We start from the raw sequence: 10,390 nt of genomic DNA, 5'->3' as shown, positions 1-10,390 counted from the left end.
AATCAGTTTGGAGATTCCTCCAAAAACTAGGTCTAGAAGTCCCATTCAACCCAGCTATCCCCCTGCTGGGTATTTTCCCAGAAGATCTGAAAACATCATATCACACCATATATGTGCACCCATCTTCATAGCAGCACAATTTGTAATTGCTAAACTGTGGAAGCAACCCAAATGTCCATCCACCAAGGATTGTGTAAGAAAATTGTGGTACTTTTATACAATGGAATATTACTCAGCTATAAAAAAGATCAACTTGAAGCCTTTATAGGTAAATGGTCACAACTAGAGACCATACTCATAAATGAAATAAATCAGACCTGCATGTGCAAGCACCACATTGTTTCACTAGTGTAAAACCTGAAAGAGTTAATTTAAACTAGGAGGTATGATAGACATTGTGAAATGATAGGAAAACACTCAAGGGTAAAGGGCAACTGGGATGTGGAAAAAGAGAAGGGAAAGAAGGAGAAATTTTGTATGTATGTATATACAGGATAGTTAACATAGCTGTTCTACTGTCTTCATTTCTTTGCTGAAAGAAATTGTCAATAAGTCTTTGGTTGATCAATACTGCATGTCTCTATCTGTTTTCATGAGAAACCACTTTGAAGATATCAGTATGTAACACAACAAGCATTGTTAATTTCCTACCACTTTGTTTGTAACTCTGTATTGTCTGTACTTTTTTTTTGCTATCCTGTAAAAGGTTGTCTGTCTGTTCATGATTTCCTACTTTTATTTTTAAAATAAAAAAATAGTTAAAAGATAGCTTGGGTGAAGGGGAAATAAGGGGTGAGCTAAAGAAGAATGACTTAAGAGCTATTGGCTTCTCATTTGAACAACTGGTGTGAGAGAAGACGATATTCCCTTCAGGATCTTTCTGGGAACAATTTGGTATGAGGACAGCCAAGCCATATCAGGTATCTTGATAAAACAGTAAATATCAGGCCTACATGAAAATCCAGGTGAAGGTTTGAAACATTGCAGAGTTAGAGACCTAAGAGGAATTTTAGGTAGGTCATGTAACGTTTTCTATGTATGCTCACATTTTTGTCCAAGCCTTGGACACTCTTATTCTTTCTCTCTGTCAGTGATTCTGCTGTGATCCTTAATTATGGCGTATCAACTTGACTTGAGTAAGAACCACGTGGCAGATTAGCAAAGCTTTGTGTGTGTGTGTGTGTGCGTGTGTGTGTGTGTGTGTGTGTGATTAACATGTAGGCCAAACTGAAGAGCGCAGAGGGGAGACCCACCCCGAACATGGGTGGCACCAATGAATAGGCTGGTAGCCTGGATGGAAGGAAGGGAGGACGGGAGGGAAGGAGGGAGGGAGGGAAGGACAGAGGAAAGGGAGAGAGAAAAGAAAAGAAATGTTCCTTGTTTTTCCTGGTCATTGTCTTTTGACATTCACTGCCAGTTCCTTCAAGTTTCCAGTGCAGGCTCCTTAGCCTTTCAGCACAGGCCCTGAAGCTTTCCGACATGGACTCATGGACTTTCACCAAACTTTGTACTGGGCCCCAGGACTTTGACCTTCAACTAAACCCTCCAGCCCTCCAGTGTGGAGATGGCCATTTTGCATTTCCAAACCTATCTAGTGAAACCTATTTAGTGAAACCTATCTAGTGAAGTGTATATATATATATATATATATATATATATATATATATATATATATATTCCCTCTAGTGAACCCTAACAAATACGTCTACATAGACTTTAAATACCATTCAAATTCTCATAAAGCTGAAGAATGATTTGGTTCACTCGTATAATTTTCCCCTTACCACAAACATCCACAAATTATGTTTGGCCCTACTTTAACCCACTATTAATCTATACTATTTTTAAAGGCAGGACTATAGCTTATTCTTGTTGGTATCCACAATAGTAGCGGAGCCCCAGCAAATATCTGTTACATGTAATTAAATTAGGCGTGTGTTCCATACCAGATGTGAACCCCTTGCTTCTGTTAATGAGGCACTGTGTATTTTGTCAATGAATGGAATGGCGAGATACAGTTGCATGAGGGCCACTGGTAAATATATCTGGAATATTTCTGGAGTGCTCCCGAAGAACTGGCATTTTCTGAATTCTCACATTTGCTCCACCACAGCCAATCTCTGTTGGAGAATTTCCACCCACTAAGGAAGGGATCAGAAAACTACATGCTGGCCTCCAAGCCAAACAGCTCATCCCGGGGACAAATCTGTCTGCGTTCATTCATTGCACTGTATTTGAGCTATAATTGAAATTGGAGAAATGACAAGATTGTCTGAGCCGTGAGACCAAAAATATCCACAAACTGGAGTCTGACAGTGGGTTGATCCTGACCCTTGCATTGGTGGAAGGCATTGAAAACACTTTCTTGCCAAGTTCTTTCTGCACAGAATTTGGTAAGACTCTACCTAGGCTGTATTAGGTATGTTAAAACTTTAACATTTAGAGCATAGAAAAAATGGTAGGTTTTAGTTGAGATCTAGCTGAAAAACATGAAGAAGGAATGGAATTCTGAGCAAAAATTTGCAATGTAGGCATTAAGAGTCAATAAAAAGATTGTACATAGCGTCATCCAGATCAGTACAGAAGATGGACATCCATAAACTTGTTTTAGGTCTCGTACTTCTCCACTCTCCTGTTCTCAAACTTAAAAACGTCCCCCAATTCTCTTTCCCCACCTCATTTTAAAGAGCTGTTTGCACCCAGTATTCTTAAAGGCTCAGATCAATTCTCCCTGATTGTGCAGTTGGTTTTAATTTAGCCACTCCAAAAGCTATACTTAATAACCCCCACTTGGATTCCTAGAGTGCTTTGTTTATAGAATTTACTGTGCAATGTTTAATGAATTATAAACTCTTTGAAAGGCGATATTGTCCCCAGCAGTGTAATAAATTGAAATTAATTCACATTACATATTAAATAACTAAAATTGCCTGATAAGAAATTAGAAAGTGTATACTTTGCAATACTTATTCTACAGACAATAGCAAGACTGTATGTAGCAATCGAACACTTACAAACAAGTCTATAACCAAGAGACCAGGAATAGTTTTCAACTGTAAATATCCTTTGCATGTTTTCATTTGGGCTGTTTTTATCCATTTCCAAAAGTGCCAGATTTTTCATTCAGACTGGGAAAACTAATTCACTGAAGGCTAAGCTTTAGCTGGACCGACATGGGAAATGGAGGCTGCCATAGACTTCTGTGTTCTACTCAAATCATACACCTGCTTTGATCCTGCTCTTGAGTCAAAGTGGAAATGTGAGCCTTAGGCTGGATCAGCACTGATTTCTACTTGGTGCGCCTTAAAGATCAGCTAGGACCTGTCACAGACCAAGGGACATCAATATTCACAGAAGCTTGCACCAAAACAAAGCGCAGTCTAAGTAGAGTCATTTAAATGGGCTTCTAGGCTCCTTCTATTTTTAGCATATTTGCTTCTTTGTTGACCCTTGCACGATTAGACTTCAGCTTTGCCCAAGAACATTCTTCTGTCAAGCACAGCCTGCTAAGATCTGTCACACTTTGCACTTTGATTCAATGTGTGACTGGGGCTCAAGTCCAACTTTGCTTTTTGGATGAGACGTTGATGCTTCCCTCACACCCTCCTGGGACTTACCTGGACTCACATTCTGGTGCCACACCAGCCTCCCTGGTCCTAGCATGACTGATCTTTGTGATTTTACCCTACTCTGAGACTGAGGCAGGAGAAAAAATAACAGTAGGTATTGAGTTATCAAAACCAGAGCAGGAATAAACACACTAGACCATAGAATCCAATTTCTAGAGACCAGAAAACACCATAATTCAAATGGCCAGGAAAACACACGTGAAGCTGCTCTGTAGAATGAGTTGCCACTGGTCCAGTTGGGCCCTTTGCTGTCCCATTTTCATGCAGTGAACATCCCCAGGCAGCAATGTAATATCTTGTCTTTTGGTTGTTTTTTTTTTTTTTTTGGTTTTTCTCCGGTACTGGGAACCGAACTCACGACCTTGCGCTTGCCAGGCAGGCGCTTTTGCCGCTGAGCTAAATCCCCAGCCCCAACAATGTAATATCTTATCAGGGAAAAAGCTTTGGAACTGAAAAAAATACGATAGATTCATTACAGCTAAACAATTTCTGAAATATAAGTCAAAGTTCTGTTTGAGACAATGGAGAAACAACATCAAAATTCTTATTTATTTGCAGCATATCTCACTAAGGATATGTTGGAGATATATAGATGATATGTAAATATAGAGGTAGAGATAGGTATCAATGTAGACATAGATATAGATCCAGATGATTAGATACATATATCCCAACCTCATTAATCAATTTAGTTGTATTTTACCTATTTGTGTTTATGGAAAGAATGATTCAGTTGCTAGGTTGAGTAGAAGAGTCAGCTAGGGAAAAGGAACAATTTTAGCCAGATCCTAACAGTTATGTAGGTAGAGTCACCCCAAAATAAATAACAAGTCAAGAATGCAAATATTTTGCCAGCCACGGTAGTGCATGCCTATAATCCCAGCTAATCAAGGGGCTGAGGAAAGAGAATCATAAGTTTAAAGTAAGTCTAGACAACTTAGCAAGAGTATGTCTCAAAATAAAACCAAAAAAAAAAAAGAAAAAGACTAGGAAGATAGTTCAGTGCTCCTTGGGTTCAAGCCTCAGTGAAGCAGACACACCTACACACACACACACACACACACACACACCAGTATTCTTATTTGCCACATCTTTATTTATGTAAGTTTATGAGATGTCAAACAGTGTACGTGTGAGTTTCAAGAGTTCGTGGGGGGAAAGGTTCAGCTTTTTAACTGTGAACAGTTGAAAACCCAAGAAAACATTAAAATACAGATATAATACTCAAAGGGACACTCTCACAATAGTAATTATGCTCTTGATATGTAGCTTCTAATCTGGCCAGAGGCAATTATAAGAACCAGTGACAGATTCTATCACCTTTAGTAGCCATAAGTCTAAAAGGCACAGTGCTGGCTACAAATAGTAAAGAATTGAAACACTTATGCTCCCAGAAGTAGAAGCATTGAATGTCTTAGAAAGGACAAAATGGTATAGTTTGTGTGTTGATATATCAGCCAGGTACTCATAATAATTTACTCAAAGTGAACTAGTAGGTTGGGAAGATCTTAAGCCACACCAAAGAAATCCAGAGTCACTGATGAACACATAAATCCAAAATAAATGGAATGTGCTTAAAATACATAATGCACCTTCTTTCATGGGTACGATGTGCTGTGTCAGATGTGAGACTTTCATTATCACAGATCTTCTCCACCACTACACTTAATCAAGTTCTTAAAATTTTGCAAACTACATTAAGCCATTTGTATCTTTGGGTTTTGTTTTGTTTTGTTTTGTTTTTCTTCTGGTATCAGGAATTGAACTCACGACCTTGAGCTTGGCAGGCAGGTGCTTTTGCCACTGAGCTAAATCCCCAACCCTGCCATTTGTACCTTAAAGAGTGTTTTACTAAATATATACACACAATGATATCACCTCAATTAATAATATCATTACGTGGCATAATCCTTAAAAGGATAAGTAGAAATTTATGAAAACAAAGCACAGCAACAAACTTTATAATAAAACACTATATGTTAATTGGATTATTTAGATAATAATAAAATTTGAGACCAAAAATATTCATGGATATGAAAATAAGTGTTAAGATGATTTATGTTTACACGATGAACTCCTAGGAATCCACTAAAGTAGTTTCTGAAGAACATTTCATCAGAAGATAAAATTCTTTCTGTACAATCTTGAATGAAAAAGCAGTATTCAAAAATGATATGCAGGGTGATCACACTGTGTGAAATACATTTTATAGTCTAGAATCTATGGTAAAAGAGCAGAAAGCAATGACCTGAAAATGATTATCTTGAAGTGGAAGGGTTAGAGATAATTTTATTTTCTTCATTAGTTCATGTATTCTCCGATCTTTATAATGAGCATATATTACTTTCATTATTTTAAAAGAATAATCATTATAATTAAATAAATATGAGCCTATATATCTAGACACCCCAGGGAGAGATCACACCTCTAGTTATTATTAGTTAATGCATTAGAGAATATTAGAACAAATAGCTAAGCACAGGGACAGGGAGGCTGGCATAGAAAAAGGGAGGTGGATATGTGGAAGAGTCAATCCAATTAAAAACATTAAAAATCCCTTACAAATTTATGCTCTGTCTTTTACAGAGGGCTTCCAAATACTTTATTCTATGATGACTCTTTCAATTTTATGATATGCAAATACTGTGCATCAACAAATGTCATTTGTGATTTTCAATGTCCAGGTAAAGACATGTACTATCTTGCCCCAAAGATGTGCTTATATAACCAGAGCAGTTACTCTGTTTTTTCATACAAATGACTTTGAAAAACACCCTCATAAAAGACTACAAATGACAGCATATTCTTGTGCAGTCTGCTTGCTGTGGTTGTTACACGGCATCTAGGCTCTGTTGGTGACCATCGTTGTCTGCTTGGGACACTGACCAGAATGCCACCAGCTGCAACCAATCCGTTTATTGTCTTGCTCCCAAAGTTCTGCCCATTGCTGGATACACAACTCACCACTTGCCTCCCTAGCTTGAAAGTGTGGCTATATGACACCCTGGGCTCACCACCGAAGCTTCTGCTACATGCTGAGCTAGTGCTGTCCAAATCTAAAGGTGCTAGCAAACTGTTACAGGGAAAGAAACCTGAGAAGTGGAGGTCAGAGTACATAGTTTAATATAGCACCTCAACAGCAGAGCACTGGCTATGGTTTCCTTTTCCTAACTATGTGCTGGAGACCTGATTCTGGACCAAGGTCAGCTGTGTATCAATTACCACAGAAAGAGCAAGACCTTGGGGAAAGCCAGATGATCTAACGAAGTGTATATTTGGAACTTGCTTACTCGATATGTATCTTAATGCTACATAGCAACTCCTTTTTGTTAAAAATAATACATCTCTTTTATTCTAAAATACAAGTAATCAGGCCAATTACTTTTGCTTTTAGGGAAAAAATGAAGAAGAAAAGGAATCAAATACTATGTTCAAAACAGAGGATCTACACCACATGGGAAGACAGCAACTATGGAAAATGGTGAAAGAGTAGCCTATGTACCTGAGTAGCAACCTTTCAAAAAATGTGGAAATCTGAACTGATCCTACCCATTCAGGAACCTAGCCAAAAGTTCCTAGCCAATGACCCTGGAACACGCTCTGCCAGACAGCCAATCTGCCAGAGACTTGACCTTGGACTTCCCAGCCTTTAGAACAAGGAGAAATAAATTCATGTTGTGTCTAAGCCACACAGTTTAATGGTATTTTGTTATAGCCTTTCAAGTGCACTAAGACAGTATTATTACAGTATGACAAAAACAAAGCATCTAGGCATAGTCTATGAGTATAATGCATTACATGAATCTAAACTATTAAGGTTTTAGGTGCTACAGTAGATATAAGACTTGCCATAAGAAATCGACCTCTCAGCTAATGGAACTGCAGCACTCTTCTCTCATACTTTCTCCCTGCTCATTTTGTATTAATACCTCATCACACACCCCTTCCACTGTCGTGCCAGGACACTGAGGAAACCTGAGTCTGAGTCACGCATAATAATTGTTTGTTCCTTGAACACTAATTCTGCACACCCTGGGGTAGAAGTACCATAGCCCGCCAGGTTAGGGCCACAGTAAATTCATGTCTCCAAATTCAACTGGTCTCCTGGAGCTACAAGGCAAGACTTCTGATTCCTTATTCATCACTTGTTACTCTGTGGCACCAACATTTATGACACCCATACACTGGTCTCTAAACTCCTATCTCACCACCTTCTCCCTCTCAGTGGGGCCTCTGTTGCTCTACCCACTTACTCCATAAATGATCCACAAAAAGCCATCAGCCTACCTCAGCTTTGTGTCCCCTTCATACTCAGCCTCTACCTGGACCCATCAGGTCCCCCACCCTGTGCTGTCACGAAAAATTATCTCTGTACTTACCCCCAAATCATCACCCGCCTCCCTGATGAGTGTTCTCCACCCACACCTTTTCACTGCATTTTTTAACAAGAGCATTATTGAAAGAGCAGTCACATTCCATGCAATCACTCCATTTAAATTTTTAGTCTATTCACACCGTTGTACACCCATTAACACAAAATATTTAAGAAAATTTTTTCCTGTCCTTCCCTCCAAACACATAACCATTAGCAATAACTTGCCATTACCCTCAAACCCACTCCCTACCCTTATCTACATGAATTCCCCAGTCTACTTTCTGTAGAATTGCCTATTTGGGGATATTTCATATCAGTGGAGTTACGTGATACAGGGAGGGTCTTTTGACTTTCCTCTTTACTCATCTTGTATTTACTGTTTTCTGTCAGCATTTTGCATATTCAAATCCTGTCCATCTCTAAAACCAAATACAATAAGGTGTGCATTAACATCATCCCCAAATACAATAAGGTACGAATTAGCATCGTCTTCAGCTCCTACAGTTTCCATCTCAGCCAAGATTTTTGAAAGGATTGTTTCTGCCTCTTCATTCTTGCTTCCCAGTCAGTCTTCAAACCATTTTCAACTTTTACCTACCGTTCACAACCTCCTTCTTGCTAAATTTAATAGACTGTTAACACTTATGCATCGTTTCACTTTCTCTAGGAAGTTTTCCCTAACGCTTCACATCTAGAGCAGGATTTCTCCACCTTGACAGTATTAACATTGTGAAATGTCTCATCCTCTGATGTGGGAGGCTATCCCGTGGCGTTTACTCAGTAGATTGCATTGGGACTCCAGCTTATGACTTGTGACAGCAAACTATGTCTCCTTGTTATATCAAATGTCCCAGGGGAGGTAAAATCACCATGACTGAGAACCGGTGATCTAAACTATGTGCTTTTCCTTCAAGATTCCATGCCTTGCTTGATTTCTCTCTACACAGCATGCACTACAGAGTAGAGTTCCTGTGTGTGGGCTCCTCTATAACCCACACTGAATCAGTATTCATCAGTTATCTGATGTATCCCATTGTCCTCGGCATTTGGCAAAATGCCTGTCATAGTAGTTAATCAATATATCTATGCATTTGTTCATACTTATTAAATAAAATACAGTCTTTTTCTTGTGGAGTCCCTATAAGCAATGGGAACATCCTGAAGAACTTATTTTTTATTTATAGTTTAAAAATTTTGTTTGTTGATATTTGCTTTTATTTGCTTTTGCTATAATAATGTCTTATTAGGAAACACATTTTAAACCATAGGTAGAACCATGTCATCCAGATCAAGGTTACAAGTGGAAAGCAAAGTGCCAAGAAAGCAATGTAGGATTGATTTTGCATGCAATTTTGTTATTCCTTCTCATCTTTTTGGTTCAGCTTTCTAATCACAAGCACATTTGTTCTGATATTTTATACCATTGGGCTTTGTAACACCTCAGAGGCCAGCTCTTGTTTGTCCTACTTCTATATTCTCTCAGTCACCTCTGAATTCTTTCTTGTATAAAATCATTTCTGAAATTTATTGTGTATTTCTCTGTGAGAAATAGTTTGTAGTCACTAGAATTATGAACTCTTGGAACAGGCTAATTGAATCACATTTTTACAGATAAGGAATGAAGGTTCCATGATTTCTCTATGGCAGCATGTTCAAATCTGCCTTGTATGCTGATACCCTACTATGTACCTTACAATTTTAGTTTCATCTTCACAAACAGAATAAGGTGAAGTACATCTGACATGGCCAGATTTACCCGACTCCAAAGCCTATACTATCCCATTAATCATAGCTGGCTCCACTGGACACTGTTACGTTCTTCTTCATCATTTCCACCACATTTAGCACAATGAGTCATATTTAGTAGGCACCCCATATCAGTACATGATATGAAGTTATTCCAAATGATATTCTAGGTTTCTGTTAGAGAAATAAAAATGACAATCAACAGATAAATACAAGGGGCAAGGACAAAAAAAAGGAAAGAGAACAGATTCATGAGAAATACTATGTCATGTCCTGGTTGAGGTTGAGATGCAGGCTGGCATGTCAACGTTAGCCAAAATTGGCGATGCAATTCAAGATGTTTAGGTGAGTTGGTTGGTTTTATAATGAAGGATTTGGGAATAAAGGTCTACTGAGCCAGAAATGACCCTGGTGACTTTGTGAGATCACGCATTTATTGAGCTTGAACATATACCTTGATACTCTAAGAAATAATCCTAGTAAACAAGCCAGCATGCTGACTACAGCACCTTTTTCTGAAACCATATTGGCTTCCTGCAATAAAAATGCCGTAAATATTACCTACTGTGCAACATATGCCTTCCGGTCACCAAATGACCTAGAACTACAACTCTTCATTGTCACTTCATAGCGCTGGTTA

General features: G+C 38.5%; 1 long non-coding RNA gene across 2 annotated transcripts in view; it reads left to right on the top strand.

The window, feature by feature from the left end:
* LOC102019974 overlaps positions 1 to 7,318 on the top strand; it is a 17,341-nt gene extending 10,023 nt beyond the window's left edge. Inside the window, exon 3 of one of the 2 annotated variants that reach the window (XR_262589.1) lies at positions 7,024 to 7,318. This is a non-coding gene — a long non-coding RNA (uncharacterized LOC102019974). Of the gene's footprint in view, positions 1 to 2,113; positions 2,389 to 7,023 lie in introns of those variants that run through there. The other variant, XR_001235956.1, reaches the window with a different exon arrangement.
* The last annotated feature ends 3,072 nt before the right edge of the window (positions 7,319 to 10,390 follow it).

The sequence above is a fragment of the Chinchilla lanigera genome, unplaced genomic scaffold, assembly GCF_000276665.1.
Source record: "Chinchilla lanigera isolate Chin_1 unplaced genomic scaffold, ChiLan1.0 scaffold00050, whole genome shotgun sequence".
NCBI lineage: Eukaryota > Metazoa > Chordata > Mammalia > Rodentia > Chinchillidae > Chinchilla > Chinchilla lanigera.
This window is presented reverse-complemented; position numbering and strand designations above follow the sequence as displayed.